Source organism: Saimiri boliviensis, chromosome 7 (genome assembly GCF_048565385.1).
Source record: "Saimiri boliviensis isolate mSaiBol1 chromosome 7, mSaiBol1.pri, whole genome shotgun sequence".
Lineage (NCBI taxonomy): Eukaryota > Metazoa > Chordata > Mammalia > Primates > Cebidae > Saimiri > Saimiri boliviensis.
Window position 1 is genome coordinate 49,056,533 of NC_133455.1, and position 27,863 is coordinate 49,084,395.

Genomic DNA, 27,863 nt, shown 5'->3' on the forward strand with positions numbered 1-27,863 from the left:
TTGTAACAGACTGGTTATTTGCAGGAAAGAAATAGGGGTTATACTGAAGTTATTAATATTAGGTTGGTGCAATTACTTTTGTACCAGCCTAATACTTCAAACTTAATGATCATCCCTGCGCCAAACTTGGTCATTCTGACCTCAAGAAAGGGAATATTCCTTCTGCCCTCTTAACCTTCAACACTGCAGCGTAACTCCTTTATTTTATCAGTATCACCTTAGCCCCTCTTATAGGATTGCCACAGGATACTCTAAATTCTACTCATGCAAAATGCAGTGTATCTCAAAAATCTTTGTTTCAATGACCCCCATAGCTGTCATGTCACAGAGGCTTTTCCTTTGCATTCCTGAAGAGTACTTCAAAGTACTTTTTAAAAAAAATAACATCTGTCCTTAACAGGAATTCTGCTGTTGAATTTTTTCTCCCTGCATTATAAACTAAGACTTTTTCAAAATACATAATTACTTTTCTTCCCATCTGGCACCGACTCTCTGCTTTATGTCATATGCGTCACTCACTCACACTTTCAGAGAAAATGTGCTCTATGAATGCAAAGTGACAATGATAATAATTCATGGTTTCCTGTGATGTACTAGAATTCATCTGCAAAATGTCTGTTGCTAAGAGTAGACAGACTGAGGGATATTTAAAGCCTTATGAGGAATAAAAATCTAGTTGAAATGTGTAAGATTCTATTTTATTGAGTAACCCTACTTAAAAAGCCTTGTTAAAAAGGCTAAGTTCAAATTTTTAGTGAGTAAAGATCTAAATTGAATTAGTGACTTGAAAACTTAGGGAAAACCCATCTTTTTCAGGCTACAAAACTCATTTTAATAGATTTGCATGTAGTAACTTCTTTAAATTATTTCATCTTTTCTGTATTTGGATGTTTTTATTGTCATTGGCTAAGATTTTTCTCCTTCGATTAATGAAATAAATAAGAAGTTAGTTTTAGTATCTGTAATATTATCTTTACAGAACATATTTTCATTTTGGCTTTTATCCAAATTAGTTTAAAGTAATCCTATTTTACAAAAACAAAATTTTATATATATTTGTATTATATAAAATGTAAAATAATTACATCAGAGTCAATCAGGAGGGTCAGCACTAATAGAGTATTTAATGATTGCTTTTTACCAAAATATAGATATATATATTTATGCAAATGAATAAACCTCTGAGAATACATTTATTTACTTCTTTTATAATTATTTTTGTTATGAAATTGTGCTTTGGTGTCAATCATTTTAGATTGAAAGAAACATTAATTTAAAACCATAAAAATCCATATTTTCCAGAAGCATTTTATATCCAAGATAAAATAATCTACAGTTCTCAACGGTCCTGACTTTAAGATCAGATGTTTTAAATGATTCCTAACTATTGATTTTGAATTGCAAACAACTAGGAGTAATTTTCTGCTTTTTTCCAATAAGGGATAACATAAAATGGTATAAAGAGCAATAAATTTACTATAAAATAAAATTATGATATATGTTATAATTCATAATAGAGTATGTTATATATATACCAGTGTATATATAAGATCTATCCTTTAATCTTTATAATTTTAAAATCCAACTAAATGACAAGACAGTTTCATATTATGTAAGAGGCCAAATTTATTAAAAGATTATTAAACAAGTTCAGGTAAAACCAGCATACTCTTCAGAGAGCAAAAGTACAAATCAAAAATTACTTTAAAGATTCAGTATGAAATGAAGGAATTAAATGCATCCTTGAAGATGTATCACCCACCTAGAAACTGAGTAAACCTTTATATGATGGATAAAAGGGAGAAGAAAATAAGCATTAATTCTTAGAATAAATTTTGAACATGCACACTATCCAAAAAATAAAACCTGAATTTAAGAAACTAAGATTATAAACCCTTGTTAGGGATAAGCTTGAAGAAATCCTATTTACTTTAATTGAGATTACCTTTACAATCAAATTACTTCTGAGCCACTTCTCAGGCTTTGAACCACAAAGCTTTCATAGTGAAGATAAAATGATCTGCCTAGAATTTCATACTTTAGTCAATACAAGATCTAAGATATCACCTTCTCTGATGCGCTTTCTATGTCAGCAACCTATGAGAGCACTTGCAGAAGAAAGGTTCTTAAGAAATGCAATGAGAACTAAAATGGATATACAAGAAAAAAACAACCCCATTCAAAAGTGGGTGAAGCATATGAACAGACACTTTTCAAAAGAGGACATATAGGCCGGGCGCGGTGGCTCAAGCCTGTAATCCCAGCACTTTGGGAGGCTGAGGCGGGTGGATCATGAGGTCAAGAGATCGAGACCATCCTGGTCAACATGGTGAAACCCCATCTCTACTAAAAATACAAAAAATTAGCTGGACATAGTGGTGCGTGCCTGTAATCCCAGCTACTCAGGAGGCTGAGGCAGGAGAATCATTTGAACCCAGAAGGCAGAGGTTGCAGTGAGCCGAGATCGTGCCATTGCACTCCAGCCTGGGTAACAACAGCGAAACTCTGTCTCAAAAAAAAAAAAAAAAAAAGAGGACATATATGAGGCCAACAAACATATGGAAAAATGCTCATCATCACTGATCATTAGAGAAATGCAAATCAAAACCACACTGAGATATCATCTCACGCCAGTTAGCATGGTGATCATTAAAAAATTGTGAGACAACAGATGCTAGAGAGGATGTGGACAAATAGGAACCCTCTTACACAGTTGGTGGGAGTGTAAATTAGTTCAACCATTGTGGAAGATAGTGTGGTGATTTCTCAAGGATCTAGAAATAGAAATTCCATTTGACCCAGCAATCCCACTATTGGATATGTACCCAAAGAACTATAAATCATTCTACTATAAAGACACATGCACAGGTATGTTCACTGCAGCCCTGTGCACAATAACAAGGACCTGGAACCAACCCAAATGCCCATCAATGATAAACTGGACAAAAAAACATGTGGTACATATACCCCATGGAATACTACACAGCCATAAAAAACGATGAGTTCGTGTCCTTTGTAGGGACTTGGATGAATCTGGAACCCATCATTCTCAGCAAACTGACACAAGATCAGAGGGCCAAGCACCATATGTTCTCGCTCATAAGTGGGTGTTGAACAACCAGAACACGTGGACTCAGGGAGAGGAGCATCACACACAGGGGACAGTTGTGGGGGTGGGTAGGGGAGAGACAATGGAGGGTGGGGAAAGATAACATGGGGAGAAATGCCAGATATAGTATGCACCTAAAGTAAAATAAATAAGTTAAAATAAAAAAAAAAAAAAGAAATAGCAATGAGTCAAAGAGTATTTCTTAAAGAAAACTCTTTGTTTTTTAAACAAGAGCAAACACACCCATCCTGCCAGTTCCCAAAGCAAATTACTGTGTGTCTTAATACTTCATTTCTTTTTAGAGAAACCTAATCTGCATTTATTAATCAATATCTAATTAGAAATGCCTTCCTTGTGAACCAATTCTGATGTTTGTAATGGGTTGTGTTAACTGTTTAAAAACAAAAGGAAGGATAAGAATGAAAGGGAGAGACAGGCAAGCAGAAAGGACAGAGAGTGAGATGGAAAAATGCCAAAAGTTACTTTGAACCTTGAATTGTGCCTTAATCCTTTGAAGCAAAAACCTAATCATTAGGACATTAATGTGATTTTCCTCAGAAGTAGAATGAATATTTTAGAAAACAGCATAATGGGATCTCACATCGAAGAAAAGCATTCTGCTTAAATAGAAAGCAGAATTACGAAGAATTTATAGCACCTTTAATCTTAAATGATTGACAATAAAAAGATTAATGTGTCATTTGTTTTACCTGCAGCATCTGAAACATTAAGTTTTGTTAAATCTTTTCAGGGTAAACTTTATGAAAAAAATTTGAAGCAACTATCCCTTTAATTTTACTACCACCCTAAATGAAACATTAAAACTGCTCATCCAAATGATTTCTTTTCAGAGGTTCTTATTTTTAAATGTGTAATATTTACTTAAATAAAAATCAGTTATATCAAACATTTGTTGTGAGAACATTGTATGGACTGCTAACATCATTATTTTTGAGAATTCTATGACCAAAAAAAATCATATTTTAAAATATTGATTTAGTTCTACAAAGGCTAATCAATTCAGTTATGCAAGTTCCTAACTTAGTGGCTGATTCTTGCCTCACAAATCACAAAAGAGAAAAATCTGTGTAATCCATTGTTTTTCTCATATGTATTAGTTGCATTATCCAAAGATGTTCAAAATCTTATCTGTTTTGCAATTTTAAAAGTAATTAATGATGGCTGGATTTTTGGATTATTTTACAAATCTAACACTTTAAGTTCTCAATATCAAATTCTGCAGATCACCATGATGATGTTCTCATAGTTCAAATAATAAAAAAATATATATAACAAATTTGAAAGCTGGCACTTTGGTTATATGTTTCGTTGCCAATTATGAAGTTCTAACTAAACAACTTTTCTTTTTTTAAGCCAAGACTTCATCATAATTAAAGATGTTATAGAAATCCGACTCTGAGCTTAGAAGCAATTTGGGAAAGCAAAATTTAAAAAACCATAAATGAGCAATTTGCATGTTTTCCTCCTCTATTTCATTGCCATGTGGTGGGAAAATAGAGAGTTTATGGATTTTGGTGGTCTCATCATTTCTAGTAAATCAACTGACTGACCAATGTCTCCAGAAAGTTTCATGGTTCATGAAGTTTTAAATTACAAATTACAAATTCTCACATCATCCATCTTCCAATTTATTGCAGCTGGAGCAAAAATCTAGTTCTAAACAATTAGCTCAGAAAGTACTGGACCCTTTTTGTTTGATTCCATCAGTATCATTCTTGAATGTGAATCCTAAGACTCTAAGCCAATTCCTTGGCCATTTCTCCAATGGGTTCTAAATATTTGCTCTTTCTTTTCAGGCTAATTATTCAATGACACTATTTTGACAGGCTTCGCTTACATTAAACACAAATGGTTCATAGGTTCTGTTTGTTCATATTTTTGAGATAAGTGGAAAGAAATGAAATACCAGATAACAACCAACTGGCTATTTAAAACGTAGAAGCATGTGAACTCAAAGGCATGCCCCAGTTTGCTGCCTACTGCTTTGTCATTAATGGCCTGAAAGGGTCAACATGAAATAGCTGCTGCTATTGTGTTCTCAGTTTACTTAATGTCTCAAAGCCCTTTGACACTAATGACCAATCTTCTGATAGTCTCTTGTGTGATACATTTTTAATTTTTTCTGTTTCAGCTTTACTGGTTATTCCTCCTCTATCACCTCCCGTTGCTGAGTTCTCTGTTTAAAACTGAACACTTTACCTGGATGTTATATTTTGATTATCTTTAATAGCTTTAATTATCTCTAAGCTGACAACTCCAAAACTCTATCTCCTGCTTGTACTTCTCCTTGGATTTCAGCCCCTCACATCTAATTTCCTATATATTTAACTGAATGTTCACAGGCATATTAAATAAATTCCAAACTTAATTCTGCAAACTGTTCTCCCAGTTCTCTGCAAACTGTTTTAACCTAGTCTTTTCTACACTTACGTGGTACCATCGTAAAGTGTAGAAAAGACTAGGTTAAAACTTTTTGCCAAGTTGCTTAAAGTGATACCACATAGGTAATACTACAATACTGTAAGTAATCCCTCACCACCCACATTCAATCTGTGAGCATATCCTATGATTTCTGCCTCAAAACTATATCTTGAATATGTTTACTTTTATTTTCTCTCCAAGCACCTTTGTTAAAGTCTACTAAAATAGCGTTCTTGCTGTTATCCTCCTTTAGGTTACCGAGGTCTTTTTAAATATGTTGTACAGCAGCCAATTAAACATGAATCAGATCAGGTCAGGCCCCTTTGTAAAATGCTTTACATCACCCTATTGTACTTCAGATCAAATCCCCTAACGTTAACCTACAAGTTACTGAAAAGTGTGAATCTTGGCTGCATCCAAACATTCTGCATGCTCTTAATTACTAGCAGTATTTTATCTCTTAGAATTTGCCAGGTTGCCTACCAACTTGGAGACACAATACATGTTTTCCCACTGCCTGTAATGCTGGTCTCTAGGTTCTGAACATGGCTGGCTCTATCACATCCTTCCAAAGTCAGCTGAAATACCTCCTCAGCGAAGCCTTCTCTAACCATGTCCCTACTGTCTGTTCTCTCCCACGGTAGTCTGTTCAATAAAGCATAAGAGTTAAGAGCGCAGACCCCACCCAGGCTCACATCCCACCTTTAGTTTTGGTTCCTCCTACTTTATGATACTGGAAAACTTATTTGACCTATTTGTGCTTTCTGGTTCCTCATTCTGAAAGTGCCAATAACAATAACACCTACCTCAAATTATTAAGATTAAAAATTAAAATGAGTAAACACATAGAACTGACTGTCACCATTTTGTCAAAGTTCAATAAGTATTATTTTCTTCATAGCACTTCTCAATGTATTATTACTCATTTATAAATTTTCTTTTGTTTTTGTTTATAGTCCGTCTCCTAGATGACTAAGAACATTATTAAGCAGGCTATATTTATGTTTTCTTTTAATATGTCACTGGAAACAGTGACAAACACAATGACCAGAACATGGTAGATATACAATAAATTATGAAACAAGAAATTGTGTTTGACTGGATTTAAGAGCTCCTACTTAAAGACACATCTAACTGGATTTTTTCACCTTAATTATGTATAAAAATGTAATTTGTTACCTTAACTATGTGTTTTAGCCATTCACTGATACAGATGCATTTGTAAGGAATCTACTATATAACTATGCATTTTTAATCCTCAATTCACTCTTACTAAAACATTTAAGACACAATTTCCAAATTCATGTGTATGTCATTTTTTATTTTCTACTTGTCTTTAAAAAATCATCTCTTAATATTGGGTTTCTGACACTTTTCCATAGCATCACAGGTTTTCGTTGTAGGCTTTCAGACCACATCTGATCTTTCAGAGATGCCAGTATTACAGTGTGCCTGCAAAACTCATCAGACAAAAGTTTTATGTTACTGTCGTTGTTGCTGTTGAAATTGCAACATTCCCTCTTGACCTCTGCATACTTGCAGTCTGCAAAACAATGTTTTAGGCTTTAGATCACAGGGCTTTTTACTCTTTGTTTTCTTCACTATTTACTTTGAAGTTGGTCTTTTGACCATCTCCTATCCCAAAATAAGTCTCAGCATTCCCACTCTTCAAAAGGACTAACCCCTTAGCTTTATGTCTATTGGATGACCCTTCTTCCTCTGGGCAGCCTGAAAACATGGGCTGCAGTCACCCCATACCAAGCCCTGGAAAACCTCTCAGTAAAGCCTCTTAGTGATTCATCAGGTCTGCTCAGAATATAACATCAAACCAGTCTACTCTAATCTTCAGTTTTACTTATTTGATAAAGCAATATAGAAGTAGGAGCTAGATGTCATGTTTTGTTTTTTAAAAAATGTGGCATTAGACACGATTTGCATCTTTCTTCATAGTCTCTCTGCCTCATATGGTTACAAAATTATAAGTCTCATGCATGGAAAAAAGTATCTGCAAGTTAAATAAAGAAATATTTAATATTTTAGCACTTCAGTATGTTGTTTGTTTTGGTACAATTAGAAAATCATAAGCAAGGAGTTCAGAATAAAGAAATAAATATACCCATGAAAAATATAAATAAGGAAATTAAACATGCTTACCTACAGTCATTACAGAAATGTCTAATGAAACTATGGGATTCTATTTTTTTTAACTACTCGATTGGAAATGATTAGTAACTGATGAGATCTGGAATGGACATTATGTGTACACTCAGCCTGAAACTGAGGTACCTGTTGTACATCAATATACAAAATATACAGAAAAATTTAGAATACATATATATGTTAATATATCATTTATATTTCTAATAACTTAAGTATCACATAATATACACAAGTTTATAAGGATACATCATGATAACATAGTATGGTTTTGTATGTGTGTGCCCAGCCAATATTCATTTACCTGTCTCCCACTCTTAGTTCATGTTCTTTTAGTGGGGCTGATTCCCACCATGCTCCAAGCATTGCATGTGACTTGCTATGATCTGAATGTTTATATCCCAAAGTATATGGAAACCACAAATTTTATATATTGAAATGCTAACCCCCAAGGTGACAGTATTCAAAGGTAGGGCCTCTAGGAGGTGATCAGGTTATAAGGATGAAGTCCTCATAAATGAGATTTGTGCCCTTAGTGTTTAGGGCACTAATTAGCATTCTGCAGTCTGCAAAACAGTTAGGCTTTAGATCACAGGGCTTTTTACTCTTTGTTTTCTTCAATATTTACTTTGAATTTGGTCTTCTGGCCATCTCCTATCCCAAAATAAGTCTCGGTGTTCCCACTCTTCAAAAGGACTAACCCCTTAGGCTTTATGTCTACTGGATGACCCTTCTTCCTCTGGGCAGCCTGAAAACATGGGCTGCAGTCACCCCATACCAAGCCCTGGGAAACCTCTCAGTAAATCCTCTTAATAATTCATCAGGTTTGCTCAGAATATAAGGTCAAACTATTACATCCTGTTACATACCAAAGGTGACAGTATTCAAAGGTGGGGCCTTTGGGAGGCGATCAAGTTACAAGGATGAAGTCCTCCTGAATGAGATTAGTGCCCTTATAAAAGAGGCCCCAGTGAGCTCCCTTGTCCTTGCTGCCAAGTGAGGACACAGCTAGAAGCTACCATCTGGTAACAAGAAAGCAGCCCTTACTAGAAACCAAGACTGCTGGCACCTTCATCTTGGACTTCCCAGCCTCTAGAACTGTGAGAAATAAATTTATTTTGTTTAAAACAGAAACAAGCCACACAGTTTATAATAGCTTCCAGAATGGACTATGACATGACCCAAACTTGAAAACTCAGAATATCACCTCCCAAACTTGAGAAATGGATTAAAAGAAAAGTTTATGAACCCAATCAGACCCAAATGGAATTATGCTTATCACTTTTGCTTAAAGAAATAGAGGAGAGGGCCTATGTTTCTGCTGGTTCCCTGGGACTAGACTAAGTCTGGAGCTGCTGGCAGCCATTCCAGCAGCCATTCTGCCATCCTGAAAGGAGAGTCAGCCTAATAAGAGAATCGGGTCCAAAAGGGAGTCAAGCTGAAAGAAAAAGAGAAACCAGTTACAGATGACATTAATTGAGGCCATGGAGCCAAACGTACTCAAAGTTAGTTAAACTGATGTTGGCGAGGGGCAGGGGATCTGTGATGGCAAATAAATTTTCTTTTCTATTTGAGCTGGTTTTAATTGGATTTTATGACATTTTAAAACCAAAAATCTCAATAAGAAGATGGTATTTTAGAATAACATAGAAAATGTCATTTCTGTAGAGAATTTTAATAACAATTATGGCGCATAGTTAAAAGGAAGAACAGCCATTAGAAAGAATGAAGTAGAGCTACAGTTCTATAGACAGATATCTAGGCTATAATATAATAATGTTGTAGAAACAAAACTTATTATAGTGTCATTTAAAAAAATCTGTTTATACACCTACAGTGCCCACAGATATGGACATTCACTTCCTTTAATAGGAAATAAAGAAAAACTGCATTAAGAAAAATATTTGTGTTTTTCTTAATATAGTCTATGTAATTGATGTAGCATGGTGAACAGACTTAAAGGTAGCCCCAGTGATTCCACCTCCTGGTATTCATTCCTTTGTAAAATTGCCTTCCCTTGAGAGTGGGTGGAACCTATGACTTGTTTCTAACCAATAGGATATGGCAAATGTGACAGGATGTCAATCTTGTTACTATGTTGTATTATATAGGAAAGGTGATAGAATGTAACTTCCATGAGTAACTCGTATATAATGCAATCTACTCTCTCTAGGGTACTCTTTTCTCTGTCTCCCCTTCCCTTCCAAGGATTCTGAAAAAGCAAGCTGACATAAATCCTATAATCACAAGAAAATGAGTTTTACCAACAACCAAAGAAAGCTTGGGAGCAGATTCTAAGTAGAGCCTCCAGATAAGAATCTGCTAGGCCATGCCTGGACTTCTGATCCACAGAAACAGAGATAATAAATGTTTATCATCATAAATATATGTTTATAATAAATTATCTGTAGAGAATTTTATTAACAATTATGACACATAATAAATTATCACCAAGTTTGTGATAATTTGTTACAAAGCATAGAAAGCTAATACAGATGACTTGAATTCTAAATTCCATGTAAAATTTTGTAACTTTTCTCTTTATGTATTCAGATAAACAATATTCCTTATACACATTTGAAAACGTCAATATAAAACAGCTAAATTTTTTTAAGTTACTGTGAAGTACAAATAGAAGAAAACAAAAACCAATTATGTTTTCTTTTTAGAATTATAAAACCCCCACCTAGCTAGGCTAGCTTCTGACATAAATTACTAAAAAGTAGTCAGTAATAATTTTAAAGCCAAAACAGAAAGTCTTGATGCCTTTCTACCAAAAAAATATTTAATGCACTTTAAATCAAAAATAAAGTAACCCAAGGAGGATAAAATAAATTCATATCACACCTGAAAAAGTTGTAAGAATTGTTTGGTTTGCAGAAAATCATTTAAAATCATTTCCCTCCTTGGCTTATAAATATTGCAGATTTAATGAGGTATTCTATCCTAACATGCGTAGATTAAGTTCTTATTGATTTCAAAGGGGATTGTGCCTACATACCTGAAATTTAAACATTCCCTCTAGAAAATAAAAATATACACTTCTTTATAGATGTATTTAGAATATATTATCACAGACTAATATTTTCTAAACCATATGCATACTTAAATACTGGTTTAAGATATAAAGTGACATTCTTTACAATTTTGAATGGAGTTTAATCACATTGACACACACAAAAGTCTCACATGAACACATATTTTTATGTGAAATATTTTTCTTCAATACAATTCAAATAAATATTGCCTGTTAGACTTTTTAGTAACTCTGGCAAAAAACATTTATTGTGAATTTATTTTTCTTAGAGGTTGTATATGTTTTCTTTTTCTTGAATTGTCTGCCCAAGTAGATGAGAGATTTGAACAATTCTTTCCACAGTGGTAACAGAGTCAGAGGTCAAAAGTTTCCAAGTATGAACTAAACCTAAACAGCAAGAAAAGTATCAAAATGTATGCAAAAATATACAGAAAGGTTATTGATCTTGTAAAATCAAAACATAAAATATACCAGAAAATCATCTTAAGAAAATAAACCTTGTGTTTGTCTAACAAAACCCATCAAGAAGTATGCAATAATTACATCGGCCCTCCTGAAATTTTAAAATAAAGGCCATGTCTATAGAATGAATAGTATCAGGCCAAGAAAAAAAATCATATCCTGCTTCCAATGATAATAATAGTGGAACAGATAGTGGCCAGACTAGTCTGAGGAATGAAAACCAAGCAAGTAAAAAAACTGACAACTCAATTTTTCAAATAATTAAACCAATGCTGTGTATAAAAGCATCCAGAATGAAGTGAAGAACTGATATTATCTTGATAATTAATGCTCAAAAATCTGAACTTTTCTGTTCCATTATTTAGGTATTTTAAGAAAAACTTATACAGTTTTTGCTTTATGTGACAATAGCTGCCATTCATGTATTAGCATTTACACACAGAAAGGCTGTAGAGTCTTTACTTGAAGGTCCAGAGTATGTAAAAAGAACAATACAAGAATATAAAGGGTGTAAACTATATACTTCAAATAATTTCACAGGGCTGTGTAAGCCTTTTAAGGAGTTGAGCTTTATCTTAAGCATAAGGGAAAGCCATCCATATAATCAAATTTTTATTTGGAAAAAATTGCTCTGGCTTAGTACAGAAATTAACTGTCAGAACAAAGGTGGGAGGGTGGTGATATAGATGCCTAAGTAAGAAAATATGAATGTGCTATGCTATTTCACTCTTCTATTCTTCACCAACTTATTTTCTCTGCTTTCATTGTTTTGTTCATGTTTTCAGTTCAAGTTTCATCCCCTCTCTGAAACACGTGATGAAGTTTCAGTCCATTCTGTATAATCAACCATTCCTGCTTGTGCCCAGTTGAACCCAGTGTATGTTTTTATCATGGCCCATACCACTGAAATGCATTTTGATATATAAATATATATATATATATATATATATATATATATATATATACACACACACACACACACACACACACACACACACACACACACACATACATATATATATTCATCCTTGTATAAATCAATAAATTCTTAATGAAACTTATTTTCTGTCTCCAGCACCTAAAACAATGTTTGGCTTTGTGCTAATCCAAAAAGTTCTGGTTGACTTTTGAAATGGTTATTTTGATAACTTCTTTCTGTAACTTCCCTAAAGATTACTCTTAAGACATTCTGAAAATATCCATTTAGCAACTTTGTATGAGCTATTTCAACAGTTCTGTGATTTAAGTCGGTAACAAAAGGGATCTTACCTATGTTGCTCTCTTCATTCCCTTGTCCTATATCAATTTCTGTCATCTAGCAGGTATTAAATATATTTTCTAAATGTTTAAAATTATTCGTGGCCGGGTGCGGTGGCTCAAGCCTGTAATCCCAGCACTTTGGGAGGCCGAGGCGGGTGGATCACGAGGTCAGGAGATCGAGACCATTCTGGTCAACATGGTGAAACCCCGTCTCTACTAAAATTACAAAAAAATTAGCTGGGCGTGGTGGCGCGTGCCTGTAATCCCAGCTACTCAGGAGGCTGAGGCAGGAGAATTGCCTGAACCCAGGAGGCGGAGGTTGCGGTGAGCCGAGATCGCGCCATTGCCCTCCAGCCTGGGTAACAAGAGCGAAACTCCGTCTCAAAAAAAAAAAAAAAGAAAAGAAAAAAATCATTTGTATTAAACTCAATATCAACTTTTCCCCTCCTTTTTAAAGCATTGTCCACTGCTGATACGTGCAAAACATGATTCACATCTACTCTTAGAGATTTCACTTTTTTTGCTGGTCACAATATGAAAACGTGTACTAGGATATCCATCAATAATGGTGCTTATACTTCTGAGGGCTTAATGCAGAACAAGTTACAATTTCTTCTGCTACCACAAAAGTGCCACACAGACATGAAAAAGGAGAAATTGTAGACTTGATACTGTGGTTGCTTCAGTCTAAAGGGAAGTCATTCAAAATATTAAACTCTTCTGAGGGGAATTACCTTGTGCCTACTTCCATTACCTTGCTCCGTTCTCATCAAGTCAATTCTATGCAGCTTTATATTTAACTCTGCTTAAATACCTACATGCTTAAGTAAACTATACACTTTCTTTCAAAGAAAATAATTTCATTTTCAGTTTTCAGAGACTAAACCGTCAAGGTCAATTTTTGGAAGAAAACACACCTAAACACTCCAGGCAACGATTGCAACATCATTATATTATGATGCAAAGAGGAGCTAGACTCCACCATAACCTGCGTGTATTAGTGTCCTAGGGATGCCATAACAGAGCACCACAAACTGAATGGCTTAAAACAACGGAATTTTTTCCTTCAAATTTCTAAAGACTAGAAATTCATAATCAAAGTGTTTGCAAGACCATGCTCACTTCGATGCCTCTAGGGAAGGGTCCTTCCTTGCCCCTTCAGCAGTCTTTGGTTTGTAGAGGCATCACTGTGATCTCTGCCTTTTTCTTCATGTGTGGGGAGAATGGGGGAAGAGTAAGGGAGAGTGGGAGAGAAGGGAAGTGGCGGGGGGAGAGAGTGCACGAGCGTGAGCACAGGCACACACCCGTATATGTGTCTGTCTCTGTGTCTCTTTCCCTTTTAAGTACACTGACCATATTGGACGCAGGGCCACCCCTACTACAGTATTACCTTCTTATTGTAATCTGATGTAAGACCTCAATCTTAGCAAATTACATCTGCAGCAAACCTATTTCCAAATAAGGTCACATTCTGAAGGTCTAAGAAGGATATGAATTTCAGATGGAAACTATTCAATTCAGTACACCACTTTGAATAAACCTTTTAGTCTTTGCTGTGGCAGTGGTGTCTATCAGTAACAGCAAATGGGAACACTACTAAAGTCTTCTATGACGATAATCAGCAGAAGTTTTAAATTGTAGCATTGATTTCCCTGACTTCAAAGTGAGGCTATTATCTTCTTACCCTAATCTGATAGTATATGCAGGTGATAATATATGTAATATTTCATACATTTTTTTCACATACTGCAAAACTCCATGTTTTGATATACAGCCTTTTCATCCCTCTTACTAGCATTCATGATTTAAAAAAAAAAAATTGTCACTACGTATCTAAAAAGTGCACAAAAGTTAATTTAGTCAAAGGCATGGTTTTCTATTATAACATTAATTAAAACACAAACAATCAAATCCACAATATCCCTATTGTCTTTGTTTACCTCAATGCTATAACAAAATATCATAAACTGAGTAGCTTATAAACAACAGAAATTTGTTTCTCACAGTTCTAGAGGCTGGGAAATTCATGATCAAGTTGCTAGCAGATTCTGTATCTGATGAGGACCAGCTTCCTAGTTCATAAGCATCAATCTTCTCATCATTTCCTCACGTGGAGAAGGGGCAAAGCATCTCTCCACAGCCTATTTTATAAGGGCACTAATCCCATTCATGAAGGCTTGTGACCTTGTGACTTAATCACCTTCCAAATACCCTTTCAAAGAACATCCTTTTGGGGAGTTAGAATTTCAATGCTACACTGTGGTAGGAAGAAATACTCTGTGCATTGCATCTAGCTCCCTTTCCCACAAGCATTCTAGATAACATAGTTTCTCAATACATTTCTTGCCACCTGTACTAATTACAATAGTTTCATAAATTTACCTGTCAATATTCAAACACAATTTTCTTTCATTTCTATTTTTCAAGTCTCGAGAAAAGTTCAGGTTCCCAGTGTATAGGTTTACATTTTATATGTAAGGTTGAAGGCTTTAGAGATTTATAAATCTTTAATTTTTATGCTTTGTTGATTTAAGTTTATCATTTTTTAAATGTTTCCTCCTTGCTTTCCTTGATTATGTAAATTATTTGTCTTAGACTCTGTGACTGCTTCCTTTGGGTCAAGAACATAAAAACTCCCCTAACATTCTAGGAGGAAATATGGTTTATGACAAATAAATGTAGACACCTCTGTTTTCTTTTAGTCATTCTGGTGATGCTTCCAGTCATAATAACCTCACTGACTACAGAAGAATGGCTTTGTTTCTGTACACAGTTAGTACAAATCCCACTCCTGAGTCATAAAACTTGTTTGTGGCCTACTTTCCTATAAACATATAAAGAGTTCAGGTTACTTTTCCTTAACCTTGCTCATATATAAAGCCATATATGACTTCTCTACACACACCCTGCCTCAGGAGATCTTAAAGTAGCATTGTTATGCAGAAAAGCTCCAGAACATAAGTAAGTTGGCAGTTTTTGTGGCACTGTCCTTTTTTCCAGATCAGGTTAAATAAATCTAAATCCAGCAGCAATCTATGGAGGACTCTACCATTTATTATTATCCTTGTAAAAAGTGCCTATTCATCTTTGTTTTCTGTCACTAAGCTAATTCCCTGTCCATGACTAAACAACTCTCCCATCCCCACCTCATTTTCACTGTAATTCACATACTAAGAAAACAGCCTTTGATGAGGTAATTTTGCCAAAATTTAAATAAAGCCTAAACAAGATATATTCCCTAACTCTCACTAATCCATTATTTTACTTACCCACTCAAAGCTCTACAATTCAAGCATGATTTTCCTTTACAAAAACCAGGTTCACTCCCCACCAGAAGGTCATACTTATTTATGCCTCTAGCATTATTATCCTTGCAAACTTGGAAGGAAGCATGAGCTTCCCATTTCACAAAGGGGAAGCTACCAACTTACTGACTCCATAACTTCACTGAAATAAATATCTAATTCTAGGGAATTCTTTATATCTAAAGTGTCGATAGGAGCTTATTTTATTTCTATGTCATTATTTAACATGCTATTCATAACGTTTTTATAAAATAGTATTTCAAAACAGAGAAGTAAAATAACCTATTTCCTCAGTAAAGACCAGGACACAAGAAAACTAAATAAGATGTTCTTGACAATGCAGACCATTCAAAGATAGAATTCAAGGGTAAAACTCTTGCTACTGAGAATAAACTCCCCATGGCTAGAGCTACTCAAGCACATAGTACAGATGAACTTAAAGCATCCAAGTTGATGGAGGACCGGAGAGGTAAGAGAAATAGAGTCATCATGTATGTTAGATCACCTTCAGATCCTGAAATTTTATGATTCCATTATCTTCTATCATCTCTTTCTTCTTTCACAACACTGTAACACTCTCCTTAAAAACAAAGGGCAAAGAAACAGGGAAAAAAAGCCCTCTAGTACTCTACTTTGTTATTTTCATCTTTTTTCACAAATGTTTAATTTTTGTAGGAAACTATATTCTACTTGATGTATTTTCTTATATAGCAAATTCGAACTTACTACTACTGCCCTAGGTTGCGTTTAGGAATAATATTGCGCATATTTAAAACATTGTATTTCATATGTTTAAAAAGAAGCAGTTAAGATTGTTTCACAAATCATAGAAGTTTTTCTAGGTCAAAACCTGGCAGAAAAATGGAACAAATGTTTTTCATTTTCTAATTAAATCTTTAGTGTGTGTGTGATTTTTCAGTTATGTGTGCAACTCCCCAGAAAAGGCATCTGTAGCTTTTAGTCTTAGCACGAATAGTCTAAAATATCATTCCTCTTTCCAAACCACTGTGACAACTAATTGATCTAGCCAATTACTCTGCCCAATTAGAATTCAGAAATTCACATTTGCATTTGCCAATAATTTATCATTTCTTTCCTGCCAACTCTCCCTATTTGTAATTTGCTTTTATTTCATTACTTTGATTCCAAAATTGTTTTTTCACATGGCATTTTTTTTTAACAACTCTCAATACAAAGTGACAATAGAGACTGCCTCTGATTAATTGCCTCAGAGCTTTAAATTTATAACTTATTTTCCTCTTTGCTAAGGCACATACAAGACAAACATTTTTCTGCCCCAATTACATTTCCCTCTATACATTTGTTTTTTAATTACCAAAGTAATATATCAATACAATCTTATTAAAAATCAGCATGTTACAGAAAATCTAAAGTCCCATTTACATCATCATCAATTTTACTCCTCAGATGTAACATTGTTATTTTTGCGTATCTATTCTATTGTGTGCATTTCTGTGCATTTACATCCGTATATGAATGCCTAGGAAAACATGTATTGTTATATGAGTGTTTTACAGCATAAACATTGCGAATAATATCTTAGAAATATATTATGCACTTTATTCAACTGTTATGTAATCTACAGAATGGATTATTTTTCTCATTAATGCATGTTTTGTCTCAAAGTATTTATTTCAATAATGCTGTAGTGAATACCCTTTTGCCTGCTTTCTTAGACAGATGGTAAGTTGGTTCCTTGAGAGGATACCAAGTGGCAGAACTTCTGGATTATGGAACATTCACATTTTAGTTTGAATTATTCCAAAGGGCTATACCTATGCCACCAATATTTAATGTAATTACCTTGTGTTTCTTCAGACACCCAAAGAAATGTCAACATGTTTAAAGCCTAGAGTTATTTTTTTTTTTAGTATCCAATCAAAGCTATTTGTAAGGTTTCACTTAAAATTTTCATTTCATGTCTTCAATTGGTTTGTCCAGTGTCTCACCTTCTGGCATCCCAATGCTGTACCCAAGTGGAGCAAAACTGTCCTTCTTTTATAATCAGATATATTATTTTCATTTATTATGGGCAATATAGGTTTTAGAATGCTGATAAAGACTGGACATTGTTCCTCCCTTGTCTAGTTCAGAGTTCTTGGGACTTGGCAACTCTTACTGCAGTGCCTCCTACTGGTGACATATTTGCTCTTCTGCTGTCACCACACAGGCCAGGCTTGGGGTCCAGTCGCTTTCTTCCTTATAACTATTTTGATTTCAAGAATTTCAGGCACAATCTGTTCTTTAAACAACTGTAAGAAAAACCTTCCTTTAACATAGTATAAATCACGTTATTTATTTTCCTACTAGAACCACAAACTATAACCATCCAACTTCTTTTCCCAGTTTTCTCTCCCATATCTCAGGCACCAAATCATTTTTTGCAAGTTTATGCAAGCAAGTCAAATATGGTACACCCCTTTATACTTTACTGCCTGGTTTGTATTATGTTCTCCACTTAGTATTTTCTCCCTTTCTATATATGATTCAACTTCTATCTAAATGATTCAGAGTATCTTAAATATTACCAATACCTGCAACTCTATTTTTGTACTTCTTTTAACTTTCCCTAGAATATGGTTGGTTTTTAACACTTAATATAGCCCCGTTTCTTTTGCAGCTACTTGTATATTCCTTGGGGTGTTTCAGCTAACAGTGTTAATTTTTCTTTCATTAACAAAATATTTATGAGCTTGTTCTATGTTACAGAGAATTATTCTAAGTACTAGAAATATAGCAATTAGGGTACTCAAGACTCTGGCCACATAAAACAGTAAGGATAATTTTATGTATCTTGAACATGTTTCAATGCTAAGAATAATGTCATAATTGAAGTAAATGAACAATATATCTCTTGTCAGGGCTAACCTATTCATATTATATGACTTAGATACATATATAAGCTATACCAGCTTTATACATTGTGTGATAGTTAATTTTACTTGTCTACTTGGCTGGACCATGATACCCAGATATGTGGCCAAACATTTTGCATGTTTCTATTAGGTTGTTTTTGGATGAGATTAATATTTAAGTTGGTGGACTGTAAGTTCAGTAGATTGTCCTGAGCAATCTGGGTGGGCCTCATCAATCAGGTGAAGGCCTGAATAAAACAAAAAGACTGACCCTCTCCCCAAAAAGAGGATATTCTGCCAGCAGACACCCTTCAGACTTGAGTTTCAAATATCAGCTTTTTCTTCAGTCTCCAGTCTGACAGCCCTTGGACTTGAACCACAGAGTTTGGACTTGTCAGTCTCTCCATTCATATGAACCAATTCCTTAAAACAAAATTTTCTCTGTCAAAACATATATATATATACACACATACACATATACATATACCCTATTTGTTCTGCTTCTCTGGAGAACCATAACTAATATACACAGAGAAAAGAGTAGCAAGTCCTTACTCAAGGGCTATGGATAGGTTTTGTAATAACTTCTATTATTGCTGCCTCACCCTTTGAGAAGACTACCAAAGTCCAGCTTAGCTATGTGCCTAGTGGTTCCTTTTCTTATGAGAGAATTGTACCTCCCCACTCCATTAACATAAGACTTGCTTTGGCCAATGACAAGTGAGTGGATGTGAACAGTACTATTTGCAAACATATTCTTTTCCTTCTACCACATGAATAGCATGTTCTAGAAAGACACTGCTTCTTTCTACTGAACCCCAGAGTGAAAAGGTACAGGTACTAAAGCTGTGCCTAATTGCTAAGCATTGAATCTAAATGTGAATACAGGAGAAGCTTTGCTTGTTTTAATGATTTCACAACTTCTAATATTACAGCAAAACTAGCCTTAATTAATACCATCTTAATGGGTTATTGATCTAATCTTCTCCCTCATAACCACAAAACTGTATGGAAAAGATAGTGTATGGATAAATAAATGTACTCCTTCTCCCATCCTAGGAAAAGGGTGTGTATATATCTTGCTGAATTCTCAAAGTGATGTTTGCCTTAAAAATAACAACAACCATGGCAAATTGTTGAATAGAAAAGAAGATATTCACAACTAGTCGTGACAAATATTATAAGGAAGAAGCCTTCAGCAGTCTTCTGCACTACACTGATTTACTCTCTGTGAGTGTTTTGCAATTTATCATATGAGAAAAAAAAATAGTGTGCCAGCTTAAGGCAGGCAGCTCCAAGGTGGCATTCATTCATTGAGTAAAATATACAATAAGCACTAACTATGCTAGAGAGTATGGGAGGCACCAGTGACAAAGACATGGTTTCTATATTCCTAAATCTTAGATTTCAGAGAAAGAGTGTAGAAATCTAAGAAAAAAAAAAAGCACAGAAAATAATGTAATAAATGGATCTGGACTTCAGCCTACCTACGAGTAATAAACATAAGCTAAAACCCTGGCATTTTCCACCAATTCTGCCCATCCCCCTGCCTATCTCCTACTGGTTATGAGGTTGCAAGCTAGATAAATGAGCACTGATGGTGAGTACTTTAATATTTTAAAATATTTTTAATAAAAATGCAAATAAAAAAATTAAATAAAAATTGTAATGTTTTCTAAAATTCACATATATGTCATTTTGTTTCCTCAGGCAAGCACTGGGTTGAACATAACATATACTCAATAAATAGTTTATGTATTTCATATTGCATACCTGTATCAAAACATCTCATGTACCCCATAAATATATACACCTACTATGTAACCACAAAAATTTTAAAAATATACAAAATTTAATCAATAGTTCCCAAATACATTTTATTATTTAGGTACCAAGTCCCTAGGAAGCGCCTGGCAAGCTAAATGTCTATATTCTTCAACATCATAATTAAGATCTCATGAATTTAATGCATATGAAAATGGAAACCAATAATTACCAGTTCTCATAGACAGCAATAGTAGCATAGATAATTCTAGGAAATCATCAGTAATTCATTCATACCATTCAGTCATCCACTAAGTTGTTGAAACGAAGGTAAGCCTACCTCCAGTACATTACTGAAGTAATAATGAACCACAGGCAAGTTAACAACTACCTAAGAATATGATTTCAGTTAGGAAAAACAGGAGTGTAGTAACTAATTTAAAAGGATAACCTGGAGAACTACTTGACTAGGAAACTTTAAAAAAGGTCACCAGACATATTCTAGAGGTTCTAGAAGAATGTATACATGCTGAAGAAAGATGAAACAGAAAAAGGCACCAGTCACACACCTTTGGTTGGCCTCCATGCCTAACCAGGAAGTAAAATCGAAAGTCATGTTACAAAATGTACAGTCTGAAGTGAACATTCTCAAATGGATCATCTTAGCAAAAAGCAGGAAACATACAGGCATTTAAAAAATCTGACAGATCATTAGCAGACTACTGAATTATACTGACCCAAATGTGACACCTAAAATGCAAGCTTAAAAGTAAATTAAAGCAAAAACCCTATATAATAGTCAATGTTCATGCTGCTGATAAAGACTTACTCAAAACTGTGAACAAAAAGAGATTTAATTGGACTTACAGTTCCACATGGCTGGGGAGGCCCCAGAATTATGGTGGGAGGCAGAAGGCACTTCTATGGCAGTGGTAAGAGAAAAATGAGAGAGAAGCAAAAGAGAAAAATCCTGAGAAATCCACCAGATCTTGTAAGGCTTATTCACTATCTTAAGAATACCATGAAAAAGACCAGCCCCTTGATTCAATTACCTTCCATGGATCCCTCCCACAACATGTGGGAATACTGCGAGATATAATTCAAGCTGAGATTTGGGTGGGGGCATAGCCCAACTATATCATTCCACCGCTAGCCCCTCCAAAATCTCATGTTCTTACATTTTAAAACCAATCATGCTTTTACAACAGTCCCCTAGAGTCTTAACTCATTTCAGCATCAACCCAAAAGTCTACAGACCAAAGTCTGATCTGAGACAGGTCAAATATCTTCCTCCCATGAGCCTGTAAGATCAAAGTCAAGGTAGTTATTTCACAGGTGCAATAGGGGTACAGGTATTGGATAAATACAGCCATTCCAAATGAGAGAAATTGGCCAAAACAAAGGAGTTACAGGGCCCAGGCAAGTCCAAAATCCAGCGAAGCAGTCAAATTTTAAAGCTGCAAAATTATCTCCTTTGACTCCAGGTCTCACATCCAGGTTGTGCTGATGCAAAAGGTGGCTTTCCAAGATCTTATGCAGCTCTGCGCCATGGATTTGCAGGGTACAGCCTCCCTCCTGACTGCTTTCATGGGCTAGCATTGACTGTCTGAGGCTTTTCCAGGTGCAGTGCAAGCTGCCAGTGTATCTACCATTCTGGGGTCTGGAGGATGACCCTTTTCTGACAGCTCCACCAGGCAGTGTTCCAGTAGAGACGCCGCTCCAACACTATATTTTCTTTCCAAACTGCCCTAGCAGAGGTTGTCCATGAGGCCCCCACCCAGGCATTTCCATATATCTTCCGAACTCTACATGGAGGTTCCCAAACCTCAATTCTTGACTTCCGTGCACTTGCAGGCACAACACCATGTGGAAGCTTCCTGGACTTCAGGCTGGCACACTTTGAAGTCACAGCCCAAGTTGTACGTTTCACCCATGGCTGGAGCACCCAAGTTGTACCCGTTCAGCCACAGCTGGAGCAGCTAGGACCCAGGGCACCAAGTCCCTAGGCTGCACACAGAATGGGGACCCTAGGGCCAGCACATGAAACAATTTTTTCCTCCTGGACTTCTGAACCTGTGATGGAATGGGCTCTCTGATATGGCCTGGATATATTTTACCTATGATCTTGGGGATTAACATTAGGTTCCTTGCTGCTTATGCAAATTTCTGCAGCCAGCTTGAATTTCTCCTCAAAAAAGTGGGGTTTTTTTCTACTGTATCATCAGGCTGCAAATTTTCTGAACTTTTATAATGTTTCCCTTTTTAAATGGAATGCTTTTAACAGCACCCAAGGCACCTTTTGAATGTTCTGCTTAGAAATTTCTTCTGCCAAATACCCTAAATCAGGTGTCCCCAAACTACTGTCCATGGGCTGCATGTGGCCCCCTGAGGCCATTTATGCGGCCCACCGCCACACTTCAGGAAGGGACACCTCTTTCATTGGTGGTCAGTGAGAGGAGCACAGTATGTGGCGGCCCTCCAGTGGTCTGAGGGACAGTGAACTGGCCCCTTGTGTAAAAAGTTTGGGGATACCTGCCCTAAATCATCTCTCTCAATTTCAAAGTTCCACAAATCTCTAGAGCAGGGGAAAAATCCTGATACCAATATTTGTATCAGTCAGGGTTCTCTAGAGGGACAGAACTAATAAGATATATATACCCTATTATATATAGAGTTATATGTTTTATATAAATTACATATATATATATATATATCTTGCGGGATCACAAGGTCCCACAATAGGCTATCTAGAAGCTGAGGAGTAAGGAGAGCTAGTCTGAGTGCCAAAACTGAAGAACCTGGAGTCCGATATTTGAGGGCAGGAAGCATCCAGCATGGGAGAGAGTTGTAGGCTGGGAGGTTAGGCCAATCTATTTGCTAAAACATAACAAGAGTCACCTTTGCTCCAGCTCCTAATAAGTTCCTAATTTCCATCTGAGACCACCTCAGCCTGGACCTTATTGTTTATATCACTATCAGCATTTTTGTCAAAGCCATTCAACAAGTCTCCAGGAGGTTCCAATGTTTCCCACATTTTCCTGTCTTCTTCTGAGCCCTCAAAACTTCCAATCACTGCCTGTTACCCAGTTCCAAAGTTGCTTCCACGTTTTCATGTATCTTTTCAGGAACACCCCACTCTCCTGGTACCAATTTAGTCGATTATTCAATTTTCACCCTTCTGATAAAGGCATAGTTGAAACTGGGAACAAAGAAAGGTTTAATTGGACTTGCAGTTCCACATGGCTCGGTAAGCCTCAAAATCATGGTGGTAGGTGAAAGGTGCTTCTTCTATGGTGGTGGCAAGAGAAAAATGAGAGAGAAGCAAAAAGAGGACAGCCCTGATAAATCCATCAGATATCTTGAGGCTTATTCACTATCACAAGAATAGCAGGGGAATACCAGCTGCCATGATTCAATTACCTCTTCATGGGTCCTTCCCATATTATGTGGGAATCTGGGAGATACAATTCAAGTTGCTATTTAGGTGGGTACACAGCAGAACCTATCACTCTAGCAGAAAACTTAAAGTCCACACACTGCAGAAAATGTAGAAGCTACAGAATCATTTCAGGAAAACTGCTGAACAATAAGCAGGAATAAGAAAAAAACAACAGCAAAAACAAATGCTGGAGGGTAAATAAATCTGACACAAAAGTTGATACATTATCCAAATGTCCAGTTTTCAGCAAAAAAAAAAAAAATTATGAGACATGCAAACAAACAGGAAAGTAGATCTCACACACAATGGTGAGGGGTGTGGAAAGCAGCCAATGGAAAATGTCCCAAAGTAAGGCTCAGATATTGGAATGAGACAAAGACTATTATCAACAAGTATAAATGTTTTAAGTGAAAAACCATGCCTAAATAATCAAAATAATCTCACCTGTGGGACACCATCAAACAAAACAATGTACACTTAATGAGAGTTCCAGAAGAAAAAGAAAAAAAGAAAAAAGCAGGAAAAATATTTGAAGAAATGAGAGCCAGAGATTTGATAACATTGGTGAAAAATACTAGTCTACTCATTCAAGAAGTTCAAATAGAATAAACTCAGAAATCTATACCCAGACACATCTTATGTAAATTGGCAAAAAAAACAACACAAATAGAAAATCTTGAAAGCAACAGTAGAATAATGACATACATAAGTAACACTCCTTAAGATTAATAGCTGAAGCCGGGCGCGGTGGCTCATGCCTGTAATCCCAGCACTTTGGGAGGCCGAGGTGGGTGGATCACGAGGTCAGGAGATCGAGACCACCCTGGTCAACAAGGTGAAACCCCGTCTCTACTAAAAATACAAAAATTAGCTGGGCATGGTGGCGCACGCCTGTAATCCCAGCTACTTAGGAGGCTGAGACAGGAGAATTGCCTGAACCCAGGAGGCGGAGGTTGCGGTGAGCCGAGATCGCGCCATTGCACTCCAGCCTGGGTAACAAGAGCGAAACTCCGTCTCAAAAAAAAAAAAAAAAAAAAAAAAAAGATTAATAGCTGACTATTTATAAGAAACCATTCAACCAAAAGGACAGTGGGATGGTATCATCAATGTTTTTGCAAGGAAAAGACTATCAACCAATAATTCTCTATTTAGCTAAATTCCCATTCACAATGGTTAAAACATTTTAAGATAAACAAAAACTGACCGAATTCATTGCTAGCACATTTAAGGCCTCATGCTTAAGGGAGGTCTTCAGAATGAAAGAGGCATTTGATGATAATTCAAATTCACAGAACGAAATAAAACAGTAAAAGTAATCACACTGTGATGATAAAACTCAGTATAAATTTATTTTTAATTGTATCTTTTTATCCTATTTATTTTAATGGTAGCTATATAAAGCCATGAATTAATAATTATAAATTTGTTTTCATTGATTTATAATCTAATGATGAAATTCATGATAAGGGAGGACAGAATTAGAGCAACGATTTGTAGCGTGCGGAAAATATGTTAGTATTAATTCAAACTAGATTGCTTTAAGATGCTAATTAATTCCCCAAGGAGAATAACCAGAAAAATGACTACAAAGTCATAAAAGAAACAAGAAAATTTAAGACATATATGAGAAAATACCTACTAGACAACAATAAAGGGAAATGAAGAATAGAAGGGAAAAAATATATAAGATATTTAGAAATAAAATAGCAACTGGCAGTGCCTTTACTAATATCAGAAAAAATAGCCATTATGGCAAAAATTGTTATTAGATACAAAGAACAGCATTTATAATAATCAGATGTTCAATTGATCAGGGAGATATACTATTTCAAACACACATGAACTTACTGAGTCTCAAAATGTATGAAGTAAAACCAACATAACTGGTTTGAGAAGTAGACAATTCAACAATAATAACTGAAGACTTCAAAATTTCCATTTCAATGAGGTATCAGGATAAATTATATGCTGGGCCTCAATAAATTTAAAAGAATTAAACCCATACAATTAATGTTCTCTAATTGCAATGTAATTAAGGTAGAAATTAATAACAAGTAAATCTGGCAACATCTAAATAATCAATGACTCAAATTATGAGTGAAATTACTTTCAGATAAACATGAAATACAAACTTTATAGGGAGCTAAATCAGTTCTCAGAGGGAAAGGTACATCTGCAAATACATTTTTTTAAAGTGTCAAATGGCTAAACTAACCTTTACTATTAAAAACTAAAAAAGGAGGTACAAACTAACTGCAAATCAAGCAGAAAATAAGTAAAGGTTAGAAGTCAAATTAATGATATGACATAGAGATGAGAAAATTGAGAATAAGGCAATAAAATCAAAAGTTGATTTTTTGAAAACTTTAAAAAATAGACTTCAACCAAATAATAAAGGAAAAAATAGAGAGGTTTCAAATTAATAAGTCAAGAATGAAATTAAGTGACTTTTTACAAATATAAGACAACTTAGATGAAACGGACACATTCATAGAAAGACCCAAACCACAAAAATGGACCTTAAAAAGTGCATAATATGAATAGACTAACAACAAGCAAAGAGACTGAAGAGATTGAATTGGTAATATTAAAACATCCAACAAATAAAGCCCAGGTCCAGATGGCTTCACAAATGAATTCTAGCAACATCTTAGAAGAATTGCTACTGATTCTTTACAAATTCTTTCAGAGAAAAAGAAGAAAAAGTGAACACATCTTAACTCATTTTACAATACTGATACACAAGTGCATTACAGAAAATCACCAAAGCAAAAAGATAAGAGAAGAAAAAAAGGAAGAAAAAAATATCTATGAAACAAGAAAACAACAAAATGGCAGGAATAAATCCTTGTCTATCAATCATTACTTTAAATGTAAACTGATTCTTCAGTCAAAATTCAAAAACTGGCAGAATAGAAAAATAAACAAGATTTAGCAATATGCTAACAACAAGAGATCCACTATAATTTTAAGGACATAGATAGAATGAAACTGAAGAGATAGTAGATAATATTTCATGCAAATTATAACCAAAAGAGATCCAAGTTACTACTAATTTATATCAGAAAAAATAAACTTCAGATCAGAAGACAAAGCAGCTCATTTCTAATGATAAAGAACTCAATTCACCAAGAGGACATGGCAACTGTAAATATGTATGAATCCAACATTAGAGTATCTAAATATATAAAGATATATATATATATATATATATATATAATTAATATATATATAATTAATATATATATATAAATCTATATTAATGGACATCTATAATATAATTTATATATATATTAATATATATTAATGGACATGAAGAGAGAAATAGATAGCTATACAATAATAGAAGGGGACTTCAATATCTTTCAACAATGAACAGATCAACTAGACAAAATAATAAGAAAATACTATAACTTAACTGCTCTTTAGAGAAAATAGATCTAACAGATATGTACACAACTTTTCATTCAACAGCAACAGGAAACACATTCTTTAGTGTACATTGAACATTTTCCAAGATAGACCATATATTAGAGTACAAAACGAGTCTTGACAAATTTAAAAAGATCAAAATTGGCCAGGTGCAGTGTCTCACTCCTGTAATCCTAGCATTTGGGGAGGCTAAGACAGGCAGATCACTGTAGTTAGGAGTTTGAGACCAGCCTGGCCAACATGGTGAAACCCCATCTCTACTAAAAATACAAATATTAGCCAGGGTGATGGCAGGTGCCTGTAATCCCAATTACTCAGGAGTCTGAGGCAAGACAATCACTTAAACCCGGGAGGCAGAGGTTGCAGTGAACTGAGATCATGCCACTGTACTCCAGCATGGGTGACAGAGTAAGACTCTATCTCCAAAAAAATAAAAATAAAACAAAAATTATATCAAGTATTGTTTTTCATCAGAATGGTATGAAAGCAGAAATCAGCAACAGGAAAAATTTTGGAAAATTCCCAAATAGGAAAGTTAAACATGCTCCTGAGTAAACAATGGGTCAAATAAAAAAAATGA